The 26,480-nt window shown below is 39.3% G+C and overlaps 1 protein-coding gene across 2 annotated transcripts in view; it reads left to right on the forward strand.

The window, feature by feature from the left end:
- The window catches only part of FHOD3 (formin homology 2 domain containing 3), a 377,898-nt gene that overhangs the window by 11,297 nt on the left and 340,121 nt on the right, over positions 1-26,480 (forward strand). The gene's annotated exons all lie outside the window — the stretch shown is intronic.

Below are 26,480 nucleotides of genomic sequence, written 5' to 3' on the forward strand. Positions count from 1 at the left end.
CTGCCAGTAAAGACATCAGCTACCATGGAGCAGCTGTGTGTCTGGTGTGCCTCCTCCCAACACTGACTCCAGTTTGCCACCACGTTCTCTCAACATGTTTCAACATGTAATTGCATTGGCCTATATACAGCAATGTGGCTGTCTTGGACTGTAATCCTTGCCATTGTAAGAGTGCTGATTGAATTGCAGACTAAAAATAGGCTGTACTCAGACATGCTGTGTGCTATCACTTGCACGCTGCTTTAGCAGTCTGTTGGTAACATGACATAATTAAAAGTTGACAAAGGCAATAGGAAGAATGCTGTCCCATGATTTCTAGGGTTTAATGCTTGAAGAAGGTATTTTCTTAACTTGATGAATTTGGCTCACATGATTTTAGCTCAAATAAATGACCTACTATACTATTCTTCTATAGTTCTGGTAGGCTGTTGAAAGAATGTCCTTGTCTTAAACCCACTCTTTAGATTGATGTTTCTTCTGTGGGAAAGCCACTGGTAATAGACCATAGCATTTGGAAATCATTACAGTTAGGTGTGATTTGAGTGACAAAAAGGAGATTAGAAATATTTTTCAGTGCAGTGTAAGTTGAACTATATTTACTTCCTTTATGTTATTACAGTTTGTCACTGATATTCCAACAAATATTTCTCAAAGATATATGCAGCTGAGAAGAGAGAAATAGCTTACTATCTTGTGAGTAGTCATCAGCTAGTGTTATTTTAAGAAGTTTCAAGGGAGATTGATTGAAATTATACTTCCATGTTCTTCATCCACCAAATTAGATTTCTTGAAATGAAGAGTAATCTAAATGTCTGAGATAATTAAGCACCAATTCATAAATTATGGTTTGCAGAAATACTCAAAAAGGAAAAAAAAATCAGCCTTTTTCCTCACTGAATTCCTCTGCAGGACCAACCATGGGATAAAGGCTGATGGGTACTCAGTCTCTGTGTTTAATTGTTAAAATCAGGGAAGGGAAAGTAAGCTACAAATAATTACTGTAAAAAGATTACCTTCTTGGACATTTGTGTGTATATGTAACTGCAATCAAAGTAATATTAATCCTACCTTTGTTTTCTCATGTTGATTGTTTGTCCATTTCTTCAAAATAAGTCAAGGCTGAAGTGTTCTATAGGTGAGTCATAGGAGGTTATTATTGAAGCCATGCCCCTGTGGTGCTTTTTAATCAGCTGGATGTTTGACAGTTTAAATAAAGTGACTGATTTCGTGCTGTATTTCCATGTGGCTACTATTAAGTTGTATGGTTCAAGTTATTTTTGAAGGCAGATTTTTGAGACAACCAAAGACTGATGGAGTAGGATGAGGGTACATGATAAGAAATGAAAGGAAGTCTATAAAGCTTTCCTGGCCCAGAAGCAAGAATACAATCATGAGCAGGTTGCCAGCCAAATTTAGTATCTATTGTAGACTGCACTTTGTCACTTGTAACTTGAATAGGTGTTATGTCAAGATATTTTGTAGGACAATCTGTTCTAGCAAACCAAACCCCTTGTTTATTTTTGGATATCTCTGTTGAATATTGATGGGCTTTGTTGTGAGAAGTTCTAATTAGCTGCTTGGGCAAGTCTGAGTGATTTGACTTAGATGTTCTTACATAATCTGTAACAGCGTAGCTGTGTGAACTTGTGCCTGTCCTACTAGGGAATTTGACTGATGTTTGCTGTTGCAGTGGAACCTTTGGCTTGACTGTAAAACTGTCACCACTGGGCAATGACCTGAGCTGTGCACATATTAGTGTCTACCTTTATGAGCTACTAATGGAAATGGAAAACCCTATTTACTTAATCAGAAGCTGCTGAAGCTAATTACTGTGTTTAGTTTGTTTGTCTTGTGGAGAAGGGAGGTGAGTGCAAATCCCCAACCACAGAGTGTTTATACAAACACATGGAGGTGTTTGGGAGATTACAATGGCCTGTGTAGCAAAGCAGGCTATGTGGTTTGCGCCATGTCTCATTCTTCCTACCCATCCCCTTTCTGTTTTTCAGTATTGCAGCCTGTGCTATGTCAGAAGGTACAAGCTCAGCTTAAAGCTGATGTGGGTTTGTGGTTTGCTGTGAGTCAGCCTCCTCAAGGAGACAGATTTTGGCGACTGATGATAACTACTTTGTTCCTCTTCATGGGTGACTATGGTGATGGGCATTTGGTGCATGGGACAGCTGTCTTGAGTAACCAGGACTTGCTCCTTTCATGTGATACAGGTAACAGAAAAAGGAAAGTCTGTTCTTTTTTAAGAAAACGGTTATTTAAAAGCCAGAAATAGCATTGTAATTGCTTGATTCTCAGAAGCAATTTCTGGAGGGCCATCTATAAAAGGGGTGTGGCTGTAATCTCCAGTGCTAACAAAAGGATAAGCAAGTAAGGAAATTGCATTTGAGCTATGAAGTACAATGTAATATTCAAAGCCTTCTTCTACTCCTGCCCATATTCATGATTTACATTTGGGTAGGGCTTACTGTTAGTTGCAGACCTGCTTGAAGTGGGTCACATAAAGATGATTTTTTAATTTTTTGAGGCCACTGAGTGAAGAGCTTCTGTTTGAAGTAGAGAAAAGGTGAAGCTTTGAACCACATCAGTATAGAAGGGCAGAACTGGCAGAGCTGCTATGCTAGACCAAAAGGAAGAATCAAACAAAAGCCTTGTAATACATAGAAAGGCTACCTCACCCCTGGATGCACATGTATGTTTGTGGTATAACAAAGAATGCAAAACAGATTTTCTTTCCTGGATCATTCCTTGGAATATAGCCATTTCATCTTCCCAGAGAAACGAAAGGTTTTGAAGCATGGATCATTGTCTCTCTGAGTGCAGGAGTGAGTAGGGTGGTAGAGGAGAGCAGTGCCTGGGATTCCAGGAGAAGCATTTCAGCTGAATGGCTCCTAATGGAAAAATTGGCATGATGTTTGAATAGCAACATTGCTGTTGCAGATTATACAGTTAATGTTTTGTTTATGCAGTTTTCCTTTGACTGTTATATTACAACCTTAGCATAGTCTTCTAAAGTACAAAATAAAGTACTAAACTGATAAGCAATCTTTTATTGCACCTTGTTTTGTTCTGGTTCAGGAGAAAAAAAGTTTGTACATGATCAGTTGTTTTATGATTTGGAGGCAGGGGAATTATTTTGTTGTCTATAAATTCTTCAATCTTTCTAAAGTGAAAATAAGCTTAAGAAGTACGTCTATTGCCAGGGAAAAAGATATGAAGTCTATCCAACTTCCCTAACTAACTGTTATACTTCAGCCAGCCCCTGAAAAAACTTTTACAACTCATTTCACTTGAGAGTTGATACCCAGTTGTTTTATTTGTCCAGAGGAAAAATTATATTTACATGATGGTCTTATCAGTGTCAGAGCAGCAGGTGTCTAAAGTTGCTGTGAGGAAAACTCGCTTTTACTGTATATTGGGTGAAACATGTTTAGGCCAGGGTTTTAATATGCTAGTCCAATGTACTAAAAATGCCAGTTAGTGCAATAAAACTGTATCTAGACGGACTGTTTTGTCTCAAGTGTAAACCTCATGTGTTTAAAAGTAGTTAGTTGAATGCTTGTTGGAAAAAGTTTTTGGGATGAAAAGTTTAATGGAATTTGTCAAGACAGTCATGTCAGTACCTGCTTAAGCAGTTGATTTTTGAACAGGACTCAACATTCAGTTTCCTTTGCCCGAAGGAATCTGTATCCATTTCTCATCTCTAAGGAGAGGGCTGTCACTGATAAATGTGGACCATTCCACATTTGTATTAAAAATAGAAATCCAGCCTATAAGACAATGGTGATATTTGACAATATGACCCATGCTGCAATCTGCAGTCACCCTAGTTTTGGCATGTTGAATCCTATCCTTCACACAGGAAAGGTGTTAATGAGACTTCCCTTAGGGATGTACTTCTTTTAATGGCCTAAGAGTCTTCTAACTGTCATGTTTCCTGTGAGAATGTTACTGATATTTCAAATTATTATAATGAGTAAGAACTCTGTTTAAAAAGTAGTATATATTTTTGCTATTCAGTTCAAGTAACTTAAACTGAAGAAAGTAAAGAAGGAACATATAAATAGGAACCTAAATAAAAATATCATATTAAAAAAACCCCTTGATTTGATAACTAGATTTTTTGAGCTACCTTCAGTTTTGGGAGACACATAGAAAATGAATGATGGGAAGATACTTGTTTGCAAAATACTTGCTGTTGAAGGAACACACCATGCTGGCATATGTGGTGAAAGACTCTCCAGACATGTAAGGTGCTCTCTGCACAAATGTGTTTTAATTAATTTTAATCTTATTTAACAGATTATAGCAGGACAATTGTCAAAGGTGGGGATATTTTCTTCATGCTCTTGATGACACAATGCTGGCTAGAACTTTGACTCTGGATCTTACCATATGTACTTTTGGTATTTTACTGTGTGTGTCTGTATAGCACAGTGGTCAATGACTGGTACTTGAAAGCCATTTTCCTAATTGCTTAGCTATTTCCACTGAGGTTTTCTAGATATGGGTCAGAGGAGACATTTTTCTTTTAAGTTTGAATCATCTTGAATTGGATGTGGTGGAATAGTGGGCCATGAGCATGGCCTTAATATGCAGCTCAGATGGATTCTCAAATGTTATTTTTCCAAGAGCTCTTTTTAGTGAAATAATGGCTTAAACATTAAGTTTCTGTGCACTATCCTTGTGTAAATTACAGAAATTGTTTTACTATCTAAACTCGAGGTACTTTTTTCAAATAGATTGTAGATGTCATATTGTAGATGTCATTTGATTACTGAATGAACATTTAGTGCTGGTATGCATTCTTTATTCTGCTTTTTTTTTGGTGTGATTATGTACTTTTGTTGTCTGTTACCCCTTTGTTAGTGTTTTTCATTATGCTGTCAAATTATTCAGTATTCATAATATAAGAATAAGCAGCTTCTGGTTTGTACTTGTCTATTGAGTCTGATTGTTCTTCTGCTTCTTCTTCTTCCTGGAAAAAGTAAATACCCTTATTTGGTATTACAATTATTGTTTTGTCATAAGCCATCATTTAGGCTTATAATAGCATTCATCCAAAAACTGCTATAGGCTTTACATAAAATCTGTTGCATTTTTTATATTTTTTGCATTTTACAAACAAATTAATTGCTACCAAAGAATACAGAAGTATTCTTTGGGAATCTGGACATGTTTAAGGGTAACTCAGCAGAGTGGTTTGTCAATCAAAAACCCTCCCAGCAGAAAATCAACCATAGCTAGTAATGATCTTGGATTCCTTTCTCTTCACATCCTGTTGAGATTTCAGCAACCACTATGTCTAATCAGGCCAAAGCACGGTCAGCTTGTCATCATGACACCGTTGTTTAGCAATCAGAGCCGATCTTTCTGGAGTAGAAATTGCTGAATGACTTGATTACACTCTTTGAAAGATGGTCATAGTGTACCTGAAAGGTTTATGACCTAGGAAAAGAATCTCTTGAATGTTTTATGTGAAATATACCAATGTTCTCAAATTGACTTGTGTCACCTGAAGCTAAATTCGAACCAAGGCTGTAGTGGAAGGGAAGCACGGGTTAGCCTTTGACATGGGTTAGCATTGGCATGTTATGGATTTATATACTGAGGTTCTCTTATATGCATTTCTGCAATGGGATCCTCTGTACTGTGGAAGCCTTGTTGTTGTTTTATGGAATCAGTTTTCTACTTTGGTGTCTCACAAAACTGTGTGATTTAAGAGCTGTTTCTGTCACCTGTGCTTGAATTTTGGCCTTTGCTTAGCAGGGAACCCTACTACCTTCACAGCTCACATGACCATTAAGGCATACAAGTACGTAAAAGTTACTGCATATGCCCAACAGATTAAATTTTTAATCCACTGTTTGTCAAAGCTAATGAAGGGAGCCTAATGTTGGGATTGAGATATCCAACATAAACTTAAATTGCAAAGTTTCACTTGCAGGATTTCTGTCCATCATGTATTTGCAGCATTCTTGGCTTTTGTTTTCAATGATGGACTTTGAGTTGTGGTTCCCCTCCAGCATAAGGACAAAGTTACCACTTACGTAGTAATTGCAAAGTATAGTAGAAATTGACTGCAGATCTATACCCTACACTGTTTACAACCCCCCACCTCGATTATTTAATAAGTGGTTTCTAAAGGACTATTTATTTACTAGTAATCAATATTCTCATATGGTTCTGGAAGGACAGTCAGGACAAATGAATTGTGTTTATTAACTTTTCTGTTGGTTCATAGGGCTTGCAGTAACTCATCCAGTTACTCATCAGTGTAATTTCTTGTTATAATGTAGTGCAATTTCATATCATAAACACTGTGTCCAATTGGAAAAGAAGAGGGAAAAAGAGAAATCTCACAGATTTAATTCTTTTACCAGAAGTGTTTTGTGCCCCAATTAATCAAGATTTAAAATTTTTTGCTAGTACAGCTCAAGATACAACTTTGTACATTTGGTCTTATAAAAAATATAAATCAGTTAAATATGATCTTCTCTCTGTGTGTTCAGGAAAATCAGGTAATAGAGACAAGAAAAGACTGCCTTCTAAGCAAATACTCTAAGAACATCCTTGTAAACTGTGTTGCCAGAACTTTCTGCTTTGCTCTGAGAGTCAGGAGGTATCGAAGCTGATTCCATGGAGATTTATGGAAGAACTACGCTTATGCGTGAATGAGAAGTTGGTGTATAACCATAAGTATGATAGAGATCCCACTCCTGTCCCACTGAGGAGAACACTTTTTTGTTTGCTCCTGAAAAATCAGGAGCTTCATCTCTTCATGCTTGGTATTTCTGAACTCAATGTATTTTTGTGGCTAAGAAATCTGAGCGCAAAATCTGTCTGTTCCTACAGGTGGCCATGTAGAGTCCCAGTTTCTTCTCTGGAATTGTGCCTGTATATCTATGAGGAGTAGGAGGTGCTGCTGCCAGAGAAATCCAACAAAAGTACATTAAATAAACCTGCAAACCCAGTCTTATATAGTGCTTCCCAAGAAGACAGCTGACATATTTCCTGTTTAAAAAAAAGTATGCGGTATTAATTTTTCTTCCCAGCATTGCTTGTTTAGAATTCTTGTGCCACTGTCTCAGGTAAAAAAGATAAAGCTCCCAAGAGAAGTAGGGTTCTTTTCTTAGATGGTGAGCCTTTCCTTGGGTCTGAAATAGAAATAGGAACTCTGAGGCCTGAATGTCGGAGCACTCTGTGATAGATCATGTTAACATGACAAAAAATTTGAGAGGGAAGATGGCTGATAACTGGGGTGCAGAGACAATGTTAGCAAGGGTGGGGAGAAAAGACAGCAGTTGCTGCCTGCAAGACATCCAAAAGTTACTTATCAATGAGGAAAAGCAGAGGAATTTTGGCTACTGAAATAACATGATCATCAAGGAGTCTGCATCTTACTACCTAAAAGATGGGTCTACAGATCATTAAAGCTACAAGACTGTCCAAAGTTTGCAAAAATGAAAACCAGCCCTCATTTCAACCTACTTCATGTAATTATAAATAGAGATTATGTATTTTTTAATTAGATTGTTTCTGTCAAATTTTGCTTGCCATAGTGTGCCAAACAAGGATACAGATATGCAAAACACTACTAAGAGGAAGGTACTAGGAAGATTTAGTTGCTGCTCACTCTTTCAAATAATCCCAAATTCATCTGGTACAATCTGCACCTATAGCCTATGGATACATTTATAATAATCTTGTTGGAAAGAACATATTCATGCCGGTCATGAAAAAAAATAAGTTTCGACTTTTAGATATCTGCGACATCTGGAAGGGCCATGAATTTCCTGGTGGAAAACCTTCTCAGTGAAACATCTGGGGCTTATTTCTCTGTCTAAAACCAAATAACCTGAAAACTGTTTGAAGCATGTATTTAAACATAATAACTACCAGGATGTTTGCTCTACCAGTGAAGAGCAATACATTGCTTCAGAAAAAAAGGACTCAAAATCCCAACCTGAAGCGCCTCTGCTGCAGAAATTGAAGTATCATTTTCAAAATAAAGAAAGAGTAGGAAGGTCTTGTGTTCACAGTTGCTTTTTTCACTGAGCTGACATTTAGTGAAAATGTTTTCTGATTTTTTTGGTTGGGTTTTTTGAAGACTTTTTTTTAAATTATTTTTTTTTATGGAGGGAAAACCTGTATTTCTAATTTCTTACTTTGAACCTTCTTCTTGCATGACAAAAAGGTTCATTCTTTTCCTGTTTTAAGATGATTGTGTTATCTATTTTTTGCTTTCTTTTTAATTGGGCTTCACAATGGCTTTTGGATCATCAAAAACTTCCTGCTACTTAGGTTGTCAGCATTTTCCCAATCTGTGGATCTTTGTTGGATTGTGCTTTGTTTGGGTCTTTTTCCTTTGGACTATTGCCAGGATGGGCTTGAATGTTGCCTCTTGCCTTTGCCTTTTTTTTTTTTTTTTTTTTTCTTTTTCAATTTATTTTTTGCTCTGGAAGTGGAAAGTCATCTAGAGGTACTGCAGGCAGGAGAAGAGTGAGTATCCATGGCCACAGGAATGCTCCTGGGTGCCCAGGGTTTCCCTGGCTGTGTACCAACCAACTACAACAGCAAAGTACCTATGGAGAATTTCAAAACTGTCTCCCCTTTCACAGACTGCCTTTTGAATGCACCCCCAGTATTCAGTCCTTGTTTTACCCCTTATAAATAGAGAAGGACTAGTGCTTCAAGAGGGGACTGTGTGTGCACTGAAAAAATAATAGGTAAACTGTGTGGGTGGTCGAGTCCAGACAGTGACGGTGAATGGAGTTACAAACCAGTTGGCAGCCAGTTACCAGTGGAGTTCCCCACAGCTCATTATTTGGGCCAGTCCTGCTTAACATCTCTATTGATGATAAATGGTCATCAATAAATAAATGATAATAAAAACGTGGTCACGTGTACCCTAAGTAAGTTCAAAGACAACACCAAGTTGGGCAGGATTGTTGATCTGCTGGAGGCTAGGAAGGCTCTGTAGAGGGATCTGGACTGGCTGAATCGAGGGGCCAAGGCTATCTGCATGAGGTTCAACAAGGCCAAGTGTCAGGTCCTGCCCTTGAGTCATCACAACCCCAGGCAGTACTGGAGGCTGGGGACAGAGTGGCTGGAAAACTGTCCACTGAAAAAGGACCTATGGGTGCTGGTTGACAGCAGCTGGACATGAGCCAGCGTGTGCCCAGGTGGCCAAGAAGGCCAGTGGCACCTGGCCTGTATCAGTAACAGTGATGTCAGCAGGACCAGGGCAGTGATTATCCCCCTGTACTAGGCTCTGGTAAAGCCACACTGACCTTCTGTGTCCAGTTCTGGGCCCTTCACTGCAAGAAAGACATTGAGGTGCTGGAGCATGTCCAGAGAAGGGTAGTGGAGCTGGTGAAGGGTCTAGAGCACAAGCCTCATGAGGAGCAGCTGAGGGAGCTGGGGCTGTTTAGCCTGGGGAGAAGGAGGCTCAGGGAACCTAATCACTCTACAGCTCCCTGAAAGGAGGCTGTAGTGAGGTGGGAACCAGTCTCTTCTCCCAGCTAACTGGACAAGAGGATATTGACCACAAGTTTCATCAGGGAGGTTTAGATTGGATATTAGAAAAAAATTCTTTATGGAAAGGGTGGTCAGACACTGGAACAGGGTGCCCAGGGAAATGGTAGAGTCATGACTCCTGGAGGTATTTGAAAGATGTGTAAATGTGGCATTTGGGGACATGGTTTAGGGGTACAGTTAATGGTTAGCTTAATTATCGTAAGGTCTTTTCCAACCTAAATGACTTTATGATTCTATAAAAGCCAAACAAAAGGAATGGGCCTTCTTGCTTATTGAAAGAACCAGTATCTTATTTCACTTACAAGCTCTTGGAGAGGATGACATCATCCCTGCAGAGCTGGTAAAGTTACACTGGTGTATACGTTGTGAGTGTAGAATGGCACTGAAGGCTCTGATGCTTTGCAAACTTCAGTTGTTTATATGTTAATTTAAAAAATTATATAGGGGTTATGCCTCTGTCCTTTCACTGTGTAGTCTAAAAGGGTATCTTAGCCAAGCCATGCTTCTCTTCCCACTGTAAAAATTGCTTTCAAATTAATTGGCAAACAAAAGCACCATGAATAAAACAGAGCTATGTGCTTCGTATTTCAGAGTTTTTGATTGTAGCTAGCTCCCACTAGAGAGTGTGAGCTATGTGAGACATTTGCCTGTAGTGAATGAAACTGGAAGGATGAATAGCAACAGCTCCAAGGTAAAGTTCTGTTATGTTATTGTGGTATAATAGTGGTTAAGCTCACTCTGAAAGTAAATTAGTTCTTGTTGTAATTCATAGTAAAATCAATTCTGAAGAGAGAGACTAATGGCTATTGTTTTTTTTTTCTCCTGAATGTGTTGTTTACTTGTTTTTGGGGTTTATCATTGTGCTGCTGTTTTTTTTTAAGTCAGTGAAAGGTATGGTGACTATCGAAGGTATATATGAAGTGAGAAACAGGTATGTCTTTCTACTAGTTGCTCAAAATGAGTGCTTTTTTATCAGAGGGGAGAGTTTGCCCTTTTACTTGAGCCAGATCCTTTTGTAATGAGGTTAAAGCAGCTTTATGGAAGGGAAACTTATTTTATTCACCATTACTAGTTAACATGATGCTTTTTTTAGTGTAAGGTAGTGTAGAATTAATTCTTGTGTCAGAAGAAAGCCTATACTTTTATTTTGAGAGTTTTGGGTCTCAAAACAAGTACGAAAAGGCCATGTTTGCAAAGAGGGGATAGGATTGAGATGAATGCCTTGATCTAAGGCTTGGGAGAACATTTGCTCTTTCTGGATGTGCCAGAAGCTTGCTGTGTGACTGTGGGTTAACCATCTTAGGGTTGCCTCTGCTGTGGGAAGTGTGATTCTTCCCACTGTTTTAAATTTGCTCCTAGCTTTGTTCCAAACTTCAAGCATTGGGCATGTTTCTCCATGTGAAAACATTAAAAGTCTTTTCAACTTTTAGTAGTAAAGGTGTCTACATGCAGCCGAGTTCCCTTCATAAGCCACATACACATTCCCATTTAACTCAAAATCATAAATCAGGGTATTTAGTGTGCTTATTGAGGGTTTTTTTTTATTTCTCTCTTTTTATTTTTCCTTTTTTTTTTTTTTTAGAGAAGTCCTGCCCACAAAGTTGGGAAGTCCCTAGTTTTGAAAGGTGCAAGTATGGTGTTCCTGCACCTTCCAGGAAATATTAGACCAGATAATCCATACAGCCTCAGGGCATATTCTATGTGTAAGGGGGTATTCCAAGTTACTTTGTTACAGGCAGCAGCAAGGAACATCTGAGCTCTCAACCACATGGGTATGAAGGCTTATCTGTGGTACAAAATATTACATCAATTAATTTGGGAATGGAGAACTGTGTGTGGTCTTGCCCAGCTTATATGAGCACACCCGAAGGACCAGATCTGCACAATAGCCCTGGACATCTGTGAAATAATTTTGACAGTTTACTATTCAAAGTAGCATCTTCCCCTTCCTTGCTTGTTCTCAGCTCTCTAAAGGAGAGTTCTCACATGATGCATGGGTTTGGTTGCAAATCTCCATCAGACACTTCCAAACAGCTGGTCCAGAGCTATTTTGACAGCTTGATGCCCAATTGCATTGCAAGGAAACCCAACCATTTGTTGTGAGGTAAATTGTCAAAATGATCTATGTTACAAGTTGTGAGTGCTGGCCAGGAGCAGGAGTACACAGGAGACTGTTTGCTCTGAAGCTGACACAAGTTCCAGCTTGCCTGACGATGATACCTAGTTACATAAAGGTGCCGTGTACATATGTAGGTCTTGTAGGTGTCTGCGACCATTTCCAGTGTCTTTTTTGCAGGCAAATACACTCAAATCACTTAAGACAGATTTCTGTAAGTCCAGACAAGTATTGCAGAAAGCCATGTGCAGTCTTAGTGGGTTTGACCCATTTCTCTTATCAGAACTGCTCTTCGTGCTTTAATTCGGTCATTCAGATTTGGTTGTTTTTTTTTTTTTTTATGTTGGCAGCAAGCACTGAAAACAAGGGCCCCAAGTGGGTTGGTTTATAGGAACTTTTATGCTTATAGCAAAATACAGGTACTTAGTTGTTCTTTTGTGCATTAAAGAAAGTGATAACTGATGTCATTGATCTATAGTAGCTAATGCCAGGTGTTTTAGAGGGATTACTGAGGTGATGCGGGCATGTTCCATAGCAAAGTAGGAGATCACAGCATATAGGGGGATTTCCTGAGATGGGGAAATCCCAGGGAAGTGCCAAGACCTGCCAGGAGCTCGCCACTTGCATGAGACATGGTGGGATGGGTCCTATGACTAGAATGGATGGATGCAGGCTCCTTATGAGGGACAGGGAGAGGGGACACAAGGAGGGGATGTTGACCACTAGTTAGTGACCATCTGGAGCGCATGGAGCTCTGGCTAGGGGTGAGTGAGGACACAACACAGAGTTCATGGATCAAGATTAAAGGGAGGACATTCTAGTGGGGATCTGGTACAGGCTGCCTAAGTGGGAAGACTAAGTAGGTGAGGCCCTCTGTAGACAGATAGGAGAAGCCTCATGTTCACAACCTCTGGTCCTCAAAGCGCAATTTGACCATCCCATTATCTGTTGGAGGGACAACACAGTGAGCAGAAGCACTCCAGGAGGTTTCTGGAATATGTTGATGATAACTTCTTTCTCCAAGTGATGGAGGAGCCATTGAGGAGGAGTGCTATGATGAACTTTATTCTCACCAACAAGGAGGGGCTGGCGGGGAATGTGAAGCTCAAGGGCAACCTCAGCTGCAGTGGCCAGGAACTGGTGGAGTACAAGATCCTTGGGGCAGCCAGGGGGATGCACATCAAGCTCTCTGCCCTAGGCTTCAGAAGGTCTCTTCAAGGAGCTGCTTAGTAGACTACTCTCAAAGAGGCCTTTGAGAAAAGAGGAGCCCATAGAAGCTGGTTAATATTGAAGGTTCACCTTCTTCAAGCTCAGGAGTGATGCGTCACAAAAAAAAGACATCAGGCAAAACAATCGGAGGTCTTCATGGGTGAACAAGAAACATCTGGACAAATTCAAACTCAAAAAAGAAGCATACAGAAAGTGGAAGCAAGGACAGGTAGACTGGGAGGAACACAAGGAAATCGTCCAAGCAGCCAAGCGGGAATTGGGTTAGGAATACTAAAGCCCTGATAGAATTAAATCTGACTGGAAATGTCAAGGACAGCAAAAGCTTCAGCAGGCACGTCAGTGATGAAAGAAAGATTAGGGAAATGTTGGCCTTCTATGGAAGGAAACAGGAGACCTGGAGATCCAAAATATGGAAAAGACTGAGGTACTCAATGACTTTTTTACCTAGGTCTTAAATAACAAATGCTCCAGCCCTGCCACCCAGGGTGCAGAAGGCAAAGGCAGGTACTGTGAGATTGAAGAGCTGCCTGTTGTAGGAAATCAGGCTTGAGACCATCTAAAGAACCAGAAGGTGCACAAATCCATGGGACCTGATGAGATATGTTCATGAGTCCTGATGGAACTGGCGATGATGTTGCTAAACCACTGTCCATTGTATCTGAGAAGCTGTGGCATTCTGGGGAAGGTTGACTGTTTGAAAAAGGGGAAACATAACCCAGGGAACTACATATCAGTCAATCTTACCTTGGTGCCCGGCAAGGTCATGGAGCACATGAAATTATGCGGAGGCACCTAGAAAATCATGAGGGCATTGATGACAACCAACATGACTTCACTAAGGACAAATAGTGCCTGACAAATTTGGTAGCCTTCTGTGATGAGGTTCTGGTGTTGGTGGGTGAGGGAAGAGCAGCTGCCATCATCTACCCATAATTGTGCAAAGCACAAAGTCACATACAAAGTCCTATTCTCTGAACTGGAGAAACATGGATTTGATAGACAGGCCACTTAGTGGATGAGAAATTGTCAGGGTTGCAGTCAATGTTTCAGTGCCCAAGTGGAGACCAGTGGTGAGTGGTGTTCCTCAGTTGTTGGTAATGGGACCAGCGCTGTTCAACATCTTTGCTGGTGGCATGGGCAGTGGGATCGAGTGTACCCTCAGCAGGTTTGCTGATGACACCCAGCTGTGTCATGTGGAGGGAAGGGATGCCATCCAGAGAGACCCTGCTCCTGTGAGACCTCACTTGGAGTACTGCGTTCAGCTCTGGCCCTACCAGCATAAGAAAGACATGGATGTGTTGGAGAGAATCCAGAGGAGGGCCAGAAAGATGCTTAGAGGGCTGGAGCATCTTTCCTTTATAGACAGGCTATGAGAGTCAGAGTTGTTCAGGCTGGGGAAGAGAGGCCTGCAGGGAGACCATACAGCAGATTCCAGTACTTATACGGGGTGTAGGAGACCTGGACAGGGACTTTCTCTGAGGTCCTGCAGTGATAGGACAAGGCAGAATGGCTTTAAATTGAAAGAGAGTAAGTTTAGATTGGATATTACGAAGAAATTCTTTACAGTGAAGGTGGTGAGGCAGTGGGATTGGTTGCCCAGAGAAGTTGTGGATATGCCATGCCTGGAAGTGTTTAAGGCCAGGTTGGATGGGGATTTGGGCAGCCGTGTGCAGTGGAAGGTGTCCCTGCCCATGGCAGGGAGGTGGAACTAGATGATGCTTAAGGTCCTTTTCAATGCAAACAGTCCTATAACCTATACTGAGTGCCACTCTAATGAACCAACTTAAATAATAGATGTTGGATGGCTGATGTCTTGAAACATAGGGGTTTTATTTGCTCTTAAGTACAAAAAATTAATCTTCCTATTCCTAAAAGTATTTAACTAGATTTGATATCTAAGCTTTGCTCTAATTATGAGCTTTATTGGCCTATTATGTAATGTTTTGAATGTTCACTTTTAAAAACAGTTTTGCATTTCCATTAGGTTAAAGCATAGTTAGCTTTCCTTTTGTTGGTGTTCTTGAGTACCATGATTCTCACTTGCTATTTCCCCAAGCTATTCCAGTCTTTTTTTTCCTCTTAGGGCATCAGCTAGTCCTCCATGGTGTCTGTCCACTGTAAAAGAAAATAGATCAGGAATTTATTTTTAAAGCCATTTTTTTCTACTTATTTTCCTGATGAACTTTGAAACAGGGTGATCAGAGTGTGAGCAGGGAAAGAGTATTGTTGAGATATGGCTGGTAGTGTTGCATTCATTCATTCTTTCCCCACAAACCTATTATTTTACTTGTAACTGCATTGAACAGTGTGTTTTTTTTTTTTGTTTTAGTGTTATTCAGATGTTATCCTAATGAATTCAGAGGGGTTTTTTTTTGTTTGCCTGTTCTAGTCCAGACAACTGTTTTAAAGCTGAGGGTTGAAACTTCTTGGCAGCTAATCAAACAAGGAAGAAATGACTGATTAGAAAAAAAAAAAAGAAGCACAAGTGCCAAAAAAATCCTGCTTAAGGGTAGAAAATGTGACTTGAGATCCTTTGTGCTTTTCTAAAATCTTGAAGCTAAGAAGAGAGTCTGCAGGATACATGTATTTTCCCTATTTTTCAGTGTTCTTATATTGAGTTTCATTCTCATAAACTTTAATCTTACTCTTTTAATGACATCCCAATTGATGTTTGGTTTAGAAACCGCAAAGCTTTTAAGAGGCAGTCTTAGGAAGAGTTGATGACTCATTAAAATATTGTTAGTAGAGCAGCTCTTTCATTTAAACCTCCAGGGTTCAGGCTATGTCTGAAAAATGATTCTGTTGACAAATGTATGATGTTCTCTTTGATAGTGTTGCCATACTTTATTTTCTTTTGTATTTCATGCAAACCCTTTTTGTGAATATGTTTAGTGTATTTTCTTCTATCTAAACCTATGGGTTTGTGCTAGTTTTTTAGTTTTTGTTGTTATTGTTGTTGGTTTTCTTAGCTTTCAGACACCTGATCAGAAGATTCTGAGTTAGAGTTTGATTATAACAAGACACTTTATCCTGGGCTTCTTATATCTTTTACTGGCTCAGTCTCTTTTTTTTTTCCTTTTTTTGTGGTATATTGTCTAGTAGGTGTTCAGCCAGTTATGGCAATGAAACTGCCACAGCCAAAGATGGGTAATTGCTTACTGTGTGCATTTCTGTATATCTGTAAATCGTGTGGGTGGTTCTGAAGTAGTCCAGTATTTTAGTTTTGTGATAGAAAAGTGAGCTACCTGTGGTGTCCCAAATGCAGTTAGAATAGCAAGAGTATAATCCTTGTGTGCAAGATGGAGGATATCAATAGAAAGCTTTTAGTGAAGGTTATGTGTTAAAAATAAGAGGCTGCAATTTATGCATTCATTTTCCTACATGACTACAAAAATCCTTTTTCAAATATGAAATACTTCAGTTTTCAGTTTAATAAGAGATGCACAAAAGACAGGAGGAATTATCATGAAGTAGTTATAATTTTGCCTTGCTGGACTACTATTACCTTTAAAATAATGTTTTCTGAGATTTTAACTCAATGCTTTTCCTACACACAGATACACACACTCTCTAAACAAAAGATTCCTCAGATGATAAACTTCATTGAACCTAATCCTGTCTCTTTTCCTCCTCTCACTTTTCTTGACCTATCTCCTTCTTTGAGATTATTTCCATTTCCTTGGATACCTTCACAGTAATTCCAGCCAAATGTTAATGGGAGCTTGTCAGCTGTAGGGATCCCCTGTGTATCAGCCAAAAAGCTGTATATACTTTCAAATGAAGAATCTGGTTTTATGGCCTCTCTTCTTTCTGTTCAGCTGAAGATGTCCTTATTCATGAGGGTGAGGAGAGCCAGCTCTTCGACTTAGGAAAAGCTGAACACAGATGAAGAAAGTGATTTGAAAAATCTAGATGCCAAAAAGTTTGAATAGATGCAGAGGTTAAGTTATTCTCATGCTATAGGTTTGTTATGTTTACTGTGAGAAAAATGTGGGTTTTTTGAGTTAAAGAGATGTAGCTTTTTAGTCTAAATTTGACTTTGCTGAGTTATGTTGCCTGTTTGGTTTGTGTGTCATCTTAAATTTAAGTAAATTAAAATGGTAGAATTAGATGTGTTAGTTCTCCATCCCATATGCTATTATCAGGGTTTTTTTTATGCAGAAATGCAATTATTTTAATTTTTTTCAGTTAATTTTTTTTAGTTAATAGTAAACACTGCACTAAGCACTAAATGAATTTAGCTATCTTGTTCCATGGCTATTGGTGTTTTGAGCAATCGTACGCTTTCTAACAATGCCTATGTGGCTGCTGTTGGAAGCTGCGGTGTCACACTTGGATGCAGATACTGTAGTAAATTCTAAATTACTCTCTGGGGAGTACTGTGTTAAAGGGAACTGCAAAGCAAAAGGTCTGAGAGTCAGTGACAAAGCTGCCCAAGAATAGCAACAGGTAGGCATCCACTCATTACGTGTTCGCTGTGGTGTTGTCTGTATTTGAGACCTCTGAAATAGCAGTTTCAGAATTTTGAACTCTGAACTTCCTTTTGTTATTTTTAAGTCAAACCCATAATATTAATATAACAGCTTTCTGTGTTTGTTTTCAATGTCTTTGTTATTTCAGCAGAATATTTTTATTGGCAGTGTATTTTTCCAGTGGCTCTTGAGGATCTAATGTGGCATTTATATTTCACTTCATGCCCTGTAGTACCTGACCCCAGGAGTATTTTGTGGCGTCTACCAGACCAGAGATAAAAGCTGCTGTTTCAGACTAGGAGTGCAGGCTATGTTCAAAATACCACCATTTCCATATCAGAGTAGCAGTTCCTTTTAAAATGATTGTGCTCCTGTGTCCCTACGCCCAGTTGTGTAAACCTTTGGATTATCCTTTGTGTGGAGGCATGGCTTGGTCAATGTGACTGCACATAAGCTCTGCAAAGTGAGCATAGTTTATGAAGTATTTTGACAATGGCAATTACTGTGCTAAAAATAAATCACATGAGCATTAGCATTAATAACTACTCCTACAAGATATGCTAATCACTCCTAAAGGGCTGAAAAATTTGGAATACTGTTGTACATGCTGGATTACTTCTTATAATGTAAAGTTTAAGATCTAGGAAGTTATTAGGGGTCTTTCCATCAACCTCTAAATGAGTATGGAAGAGTGAGTTTGGTAGAGTTCAGCAACCATTGACTTGTGAGTATGGATGACTGAATGTGGCACAGTTGCCGTCACCAAAAATGACCTTCTGTATAGCCCCTGTGCCTGACCTTTTAAAACTCTGACCTCACAGACGTATTGGAATTTTAAAGGATAGATTTTTGTGTTGTTTTTAGAAGATACTTTGAGGTACAAAATTAGCTTTAAAAAGGAGAAAGGTATGGGGGAAGGAGTACAACTTAGTTTCAAGTAATTGCAGTGGAGCTGTTTGGCACACAGGGCTTTTAGATCAAGATAGTGATGGTGTGTGGAGTTACCGTCGTAGTTGAAAATGAGAGTAATTTTTAGTGTCCACTGTTAATTTTGGGCAGTAACATGAGGCTTTCTTACAGTATTTGCTTTCCTTTTATCTCATGAATGTCAGGCTTTTTACTCGAGAAATGATGTTACACAACATCAGTCCTGGCCTAGGTGCTGTGTTCTTTCTGCATCATATTGCCCAAAGTGATGATGACATGACACAGACCAGGTAGCACCTACTCACTTGAGAAGGGGTGCACAAGAGAGCAGTTGGTTGTAACTGAAGTCAGATAAATAATTTTTGCATTTGCTGTGATCTGTGGGATGCAATTAGACCATTTCTATTTTTTCTTAGTCTGTGACAACAAAAGTGACAGCAGCCATGTTATGTTTTAAAGTGCCACCAAAGGACCACTGTGTGCAGGTACAGAAAACCTGAATCTGCCTATCTGCAATAAAATTTGAAAAACATTAAAATATGGCACATTCTGAAAACAGCGTGGTCATTCTCATGTGAAGCTTAGTCTTGGATGACACAGTATTAAATATTAATTTCTGCCAATCAATTTGCACTACTTTGCTTAGAAATATAGAATACCTTTGTGGTGGTGAGTAGGAAGAGCTGTTTTTTCTGCTTTTTCCTGATGAGTAATTGGTTTTATTAAAGAAGAGAGGATATGGGAATGCAAAGGGAAAACAGACTTGATGGCCCTGGTAACAGGATTCCCATTGTGTTGGAAACAGCTGAACCAGAAGGGAGAGTGTTTAAGAACTGCATAGCTCGAGTGTGTGAATGTGTCAGACTCGTGATGTGTAAAGCCAAACAAGGCTTTGGATTTAGAAAGGGAAAACTGAGCGTAAGGAAACTTTGCTTTTCATCAATCCTACTCTGCAGAACATGCTGTAGGTGAATAAGGAGCACACCACCACTAATAAGAACAATTGTAACCCAATCATGTTTAAATGAAAGATGAGCTAAGACATTTGAGTAAGATAAGGATTTTCAGAGGCTGTGCCAAAGGCTAGAACTGAAGAGGGATTTTTATTTCCGCAGTTTGATACTGGATTACTCCAATCTCCCTCTCTCTCATTCCTTTTCTCTGTAAATTTTGGAAATAACCAAATGGACAAAGTAATCTGTCCAGTGGGTCTAGCTCAAATTACTGGAAATCAGATGAGAGCTGGCTGTGATTCCAGTGAGTGACTGCAAAGTTGAGTGGTTTTGGTGATTTGTACTAGCACCAGTAAACAAGAGTACCCTCCTCTCATCTCATACTGTAGGGCTCTTTGTCCTATGAATGGAATCCTTGATTACTGTTTGAATCCTTGACAAATGTTTGAGGTGTGCCTACTTTTATTTAAATAAAAGGTAATATGAAGAGAATACTTGCTATATCTTGGCACACACACTGGCTGCTAACTTGGTAACGCTTTGTTCGCATTTATCATAGATCTGTTGGGGTTAGAAGGGATCTTAAAAGTCATTTAGTTCCAACCCCTTGCCATAGGCAGCAATGTCACTCACTAGATTAGGTTGCTTAAGGCCATCCAATCTGGCCTTGAATATTTTGATTGATGGCACATTTACACTTCTCTGGGAAACTTGTTAGAGTGCCTTACTATTCTGAGAAAAGAATTTCTTTCTAATATGTAATTTAAATCTTTCCTCATGTTTAGAGTTGTTCTCCCATGTCCTTTTACTATCTACTCACAAAAAAAGCTGGTCTCCCTTTTATTTACAAGCACTTTTTAAGTACTGGGAGGCCTCAGTGAGGTGTCCCTGGAGCCTCCTCTTCTCCAGGCTGAACAAGTCCAGCTGTCTCAGCCTTTCTTCACAAGAGAGGTGTTCCAGCCCTCTGACCATCTTCATGGCCTTCCTCTGGAACCCTCTGATAGGTCCACATTTAGGCTGAGTACCACAGAGCTGGATGCAGTACTTCAGCTGGGGTCTCAGGCAGAGGTGGAGAATCACCTCACTCAATCTACTGGTCATGCCATTTAGAGAGATTTGTTCAAAAGACGTTCTTCTGAATAGATTCTCAGGACAGGGAGTTGGAGGTGAGAAAAGAGCATTTTTCATGATTGTTTGTTGAAAAAGTACAACTCTGTGGTCTTTGAATAAACAGAGAAGAGGAGAATCGCTTGTGGGTCTGCTGTGCCTTTTTGATATGGAAGTAGGGTGCATCTGCCATTTCCCTGCCTTAACCTCTGCCAGCCTAGTGCTGCCATGGGACAGAGACATTAAAACCAAGGGACATCCACTTGGATGTATACTGGTGCCTATCAAGGCCTTCTGAAGGAAAACACATTTGTGTGAGTTTGCGTGAGGAGGAGCATGCAGCAGTCCTCAGTCTGTGGAATTGCTCTGTTCTTCTCTCCTCATACCCCTTGTGCTTGGTTTTTTGGTATTTCTCTTGGATTGTAAGAAGCTGAAGGCAATAGATGAAAACAATGACTGAATGCACATTTATATTTTTTTAAATTTACTTTAATTTCTGTTACCTAACTAGTTTCTGAAAGTGGCAGAAGTCATTTATCAGCATCAGGTAACTGGCTGATTCAACACCTTTTCTTGCTGCTCTTATTTTTTCCCCTGCTATTCTTTGCTCCTTTTGGTGATGTACTTCAAGTATGAAATAAAAAAAAAAAATAAAAAAAAAAGAAAGAGCTTTCCTGTTGCACAGCAATAAGGACTTCCTTATGTTCCTTATGAAGAAAAATTACTCTTTCTGTGGGTCAGTGCTTGAAATGAGAAAAAAAAAATAATCATCACTGGTATACTACTATTGATCTATTCTGAGTCTTGTTAAGCTTGGTATTCTTGTTATATGAACTATCTTTGCCTTTACAGGATGAGGAGCTAGCCACTACTAGCCAGATATGGTTACCTAAGACAGAAGATAACAAACTGAGCTTCTGCCCTATGTTCTTGACTTACTGGTAGCCTATAAGGAACACTTGCATGAGTAGGTTGCTTAGGTTTCTCCAACCTGTATGTGTTCAATTCTGCAGATGGGTATTTTGCTGCTGAGGGCTCTGCATGTGCTGTTGAGGAGGGGGTGACCCTTGATTTAGAGCCAGGATCAAGCTCTGCAGCTCTGAACTTGTTATGCTTGTTCCTGGCAATAACTGAAGCCAGGATACCCCTATCCTTTTGTGTGGTACAGTTTCTCCATAATAGGAGAAATGACAAAATATGAAGGAGTAGGAAGGCTTTTGAATATTCTCATATTTTAACTTTTTAATCAAATGTTTATTTGCTTTTGCATAATGAATTGTGCTCAACTAAGTGAAACTTTAACCAGTGTAGGTATAAATATATAACAGTCTAAATATTGTTTGTAATATTATGATCTTTTTATGTACTTCCTCTTCAGCTGTTTTAGATGCGTCTGTCAAATTTAGGCAATTGCTACTTTTTTTTTTTTAACTGCCGGGAAAACTATCTAAAATATATGCATAATTTATATCCATGTATATATATGGAACTGTTTGGATGGTGGTGTTTAGCTTTGTGTGCGTGGTGCTTTCATGCTTTCCATTTGTTTTGGCTGCAGCATAGGTACTGTAGTGTGTAGGTGGTGTGGATCAGTTACCACTGTGTGGGTACCAGATACAGTCTGAAAAAGTTCAAACATCTCTCTGTTCTTCTTCTAGAACTTTTATTACAGAAAGAGTGGTTTAATTTAGTTGCTCTACTTACATGTCAGGCTGTTGTACACAAGCATCTGGTTGTCTCACTGTTTCTACGTTTCTGGTGAGTTATGGAAAATCAGTGAGTAGCTAGTGAGGTCAGTACTGCCTTTTCCAGGTTCTCCTCTTGTTCAAATAGACAACTATAAATCAGTGCATCAGCACCTAAGCAACTACTACTTCTTGAAACTGATCTGGCCATGACAGAGTACAGATCTTACCATTTCAGTATGAAACTGAAGATGATAATTAGCACATCAGTTACATTTTTAATGAGGAGGACTGTGGAGGGATAGAATGTAAGAAAATAGTGCAGAAGGTAATCTCACACCTGAGGAGTTGCAGCTGTACTAATCACCAAAGATTAGGAACAGGCCTGCCCTTAACAGGCCACAGCTGTGTCCAATAAGAAGACGAGTGCTACAAAAGGTGGTTAGCTGGGCGTGGAGAGAGATGGAGTTTGTTGGTTGTGTTGTGAGGAAGAAGGAGTCAGTGCTGTGAGGAGCTGCCCATGAGTAATCACCAAGAAGGTATGGGAGCTTTGCAATATGATGACCACAGATGACCTGTGTACAGACAGTCTTAATTTCTTTCCTTCCTTTCTGTAAACCCAGTGCACAAGTCTGACTATCTGCAGCTGGTGAATCTGACTAAAGCACTTATTTTGTTGACTCTTTCATGTGTTTTTGATTCTTCACTTGTGTGAATGAGGCTACGCCTAGGTAGCCTCACTCTTTGTAGAGATTTCAAAAATTTCCATAGGGATTCAAAAATATACCATGGATGTTTTCCAAAGAAACTGTTCACTTGCAAAGATGAGAATGTAACTGAAATGAACACATGGGTTTTTTATGGCCTTTTGATACCTTTTAATGCTTATACTAAAATCAAAAACTTTGAAATTTTGCAGAAGACTGATTATAGAGTAACCCTGTGTTTGACTCAGCGAAGTAGCATTACTTTTGTCCCATTTGATGGTGCTTATTTCTGTTTATGGTTCCACAATACTGGTAGTATTCTTTTAATGTGATTATAGGAAAGTTTGGAAAAGCCTAGAGGATGAGTTCCATTTAAATGACTTGTATCAACCTTTTGGGTCTTCTTGGCAGTACAGTCAAGTGTCATGCAAAAAATGATAAAGAATTTGAAGGGATGGGTTAGAAATTTTTAGAACAAATAGTTTTGTAAGATTTTGAAACTGTCTTGAAGAATCTCACCTTTTGGCAGTAGTATAAATGAATTATACAGTTTAATAATAGAATGCAGATCAGAATTTTGAGGCTAGTAAGGAATACTGAACAGTTAAAGAAAATTATGAATAGAAAAGATGAAATAAAATAAATTCCCAAGAGCCGACTAGAAGTCTCATTCATGATGATGTAAAGCAACTCAGTTAAATATTCTTTAAAAGATTGTTTGTAGGAATTCTGCCTCTTGATTTTCCTAAGAGATGTTTTTTAATAAGAATTTCAATGGGGATTATGATCAAGCATGGAGAAGCATGTAATGAATGAGCTAGATGGGGCTATTTGTGACAGTCTTCAGAGACAGGAGAAGTGATGTATAGCAGATAAACATGGGATTAAAGTTGAGCAGAGGGGAGGGACCAACATCCTGAATTGTTACTAATAAGCACTAATGAAAGAACATCAGCCATCCTTTGTGTTGAAAAATGCAGGCAATTTACTAATTAAAAATAATTCATAAAGTGGCTTCTCTTTTTGTGTTCTGCCTGAAATATATGTGTACAAGTGAAGCTGGAGGCAGAGTAGCAAAGTGATCCTATATAAGGAAGATTTTAAGAGTTTATTGCCTTAATACTTAACTTTTAAAGTATTGTTTTGATCACTTCCATCTTTGTGTGTACTCATGAAAGAGAATAAAAAACACCCAACTTTTTGGCAAGACTCAGAATTAAGGGAAATAAAAGATATTGCCATTTCTCTCATTACCATAACTTCTGTTAACAAATACAGCATGCAATGTACAGTGCCTTAAAGCCCAAATGAATACCATGTTCAGCTGAAACTATGAAAATGAGATGAACATAGGTACAATGTACAATTCTTACTTATTTTGTCCATGAAGGACTTCCTGTTCCCCTAGTGCTTTTTGTACACTAAAGTCACAAGATATTAGTAAGGCACAGCTTCTTTTCTCTAATTATGCAGTATAAATGGAAATTGTGGGCAAATCTCCTAATCTCCATAGAGACAGCACAACATTTATCTAATTAGAAGTTTGCCTTTTGGCATTACTTTGAATAAATTAGCATTTCATTACATACCTTGAACTACTTGGAAAAAGTTTCTAAGAGTAGTATTTAGTCTTTCTTTTCTGTAGAGTGTATTTTGAATTAGTGTAGGTTAATAATTGCCTTTGTAACTGGAAAGAGACAGAGTAGTACTGCTGTTGTATTTTTAATATCAGAGGGTTGCACTTGCAGGTTCTTTGTTTTCTTTAATCCCTAGGGATCAGAGTAAAATCTTATGTCACCTTATTTAATGGCTTACTCCTTTACCAGGGAAAAATCCAAAAAAGAAAAGCAAAAAAAAATGGAACAAGTTTGAAATACAAGTACCTCCTCTCGCTACCCTTTCTCCAGAGGTTGAACTTTTCTTTCAAATTGCAAAAGTCGCCCTCTATGACTAATTGTAAATGAGCAGTATTTCCAACGCGGCTAATCCAGAATACACTATTTGTCTTCCTTTCTTGTATATAAATCAGTGGCAGGAAACAGAGTGACTAAGTTTAGGTATTGACTGCCAGATAAGACAAGTGGCTGCTTATTAGGCTTTTCCTGAACAGGTACTGAGAATCAAAGCTTGGATGGGAAATTAAAAGAGGTAATTTATCAAGGATAGACTTTAATTGATTTTCTTTCTAAGTATTAAAAAGAGCAGAGAAGATTCCACAGAAGTGATAAAGGGTGGTAATTTCCTTGCCTTGAGTCACTGGCTTTTTCAGACCCCTGCTCACTCCTTCAGAGAGTCATTGGCTGACACCTGTGGCAGAAGATGGGCATGCAGTATGGTGTTAAATATTTGAATCTTCTCAAAGTGGCCTTTGCAGCAGGGATGTATGGTTTACACCACCATTGCCATGGTTGCCTTTTGGTAGATGGAGGCATGCAAAGAATCTATCAGGTTGTTTTTGCAAAAGCCAGAGGAACGAAACCATCCTCATTTTGGGTTCTTTGATTGTCTTGGTTTGAAAGACTTGTCTGCTTGGGAAGGCAGGAGCGTCCCTTGGAATGGAGCATATGAACCCCCTCCCTCTGAATTATTATCATTTTGGAAATTAAGGGGCTTTCAGGCAAAAAGGTATGGAGATAGGAGTAACAGTTCTTTACTAGTGTGTATAATAAACAAGCAACAACAACAATTACAGCATTCACAACAAACAGAACCAGAAAACCCAGTCCCAGCCTTGTGACTGTGGCAGTTTCCCCTTTGGTGCAGTTACAGCTTTAAGCAAGATTTGGATGGGTGAGGGGATAAAATCATGATCACTGAAGAGAGACCTGGAGGCAGCATGCCACTGTTTGACAGACAGTGTGCTAATGAGGTCCTTTGGTCTGCTGTCTTGTTAGTGGTAGGGGGTGGAGAGCCATGCAGCAGCAAGGGTTACTCATGTGCTAGAAACTGCAGAAGCACTTGGGAATGCTCATGCAGGAATTGGAGCTTCTTCCCATGAAAAGGCAGCGGGATTGATCATCCAAATGAAGTGCATCTACACATACACATGCAGCGTGGGCAGCAACGGGAGGAAGTGGAACCCATTGTGCAGCAGTAAAACTATGACATAGGGGGTTGGAAGTAGGTGATTAAGGTTCTTTCCAACCCAAACCATTCTGATTCTGTTACAAGAGGAAATAGCCTCAAGTTCCACCTGCAGAGGTTTAGATTGGATATTAGGAAAAATTTCTTCACTGAAAGAGTGGCCAGGTGTTGGAACAGGTTCTCCAGTGAAGTGGTGGAATTGCCATCCCTGCAGTGTTCGAAAGTCATGTGGATGTGGCATGGAGGAACATGCTTTTGTGGTTAACATGTGCTGGGTTAACAGTGAGACTCGATGATCATAGTGGTCTTCTCCAGCCTTAATGGTTCTCTGTTCTGTTTGGCTGTCAGACTGGATTTTGTATCTAGTAGCACAACACATCCAGAGCTTACAGTATTTGTGAGCTTGGAAGCAGTTACAAAAGGACCCCAATGCAGTGCTGCACATGATGCTCCCAGCAGTGTGTCCAACTGGACTCACTGATGTCCATTTCTATGCTTCTGGGCTGGATTCTCTGAGCAGATGGTCACTTAACTCCCTAGTGGTGAGGTAGGACAACCCTGTACATTCACTTGCCCCTTGATAAATGTTGTCTTGTTCTCTGGGAAGGCTTTTTCCCTCATTATTTGTTATTTGACACTGAGTTGATGGTGAG

Source organism: Molothrus aeneus, chromosome 1 (assembly GCF_037042795.1).
Source record: "Molothrus aeneus isolate 106 chromosome 1, BPBGC_Maene_1.0, whole genome shotgun sequence".
NCBI lineage: Eukaryota > Metazoa > Chordata > Aves > Passeriformes > Icteridae > Molothrus > Molothrus aeneus.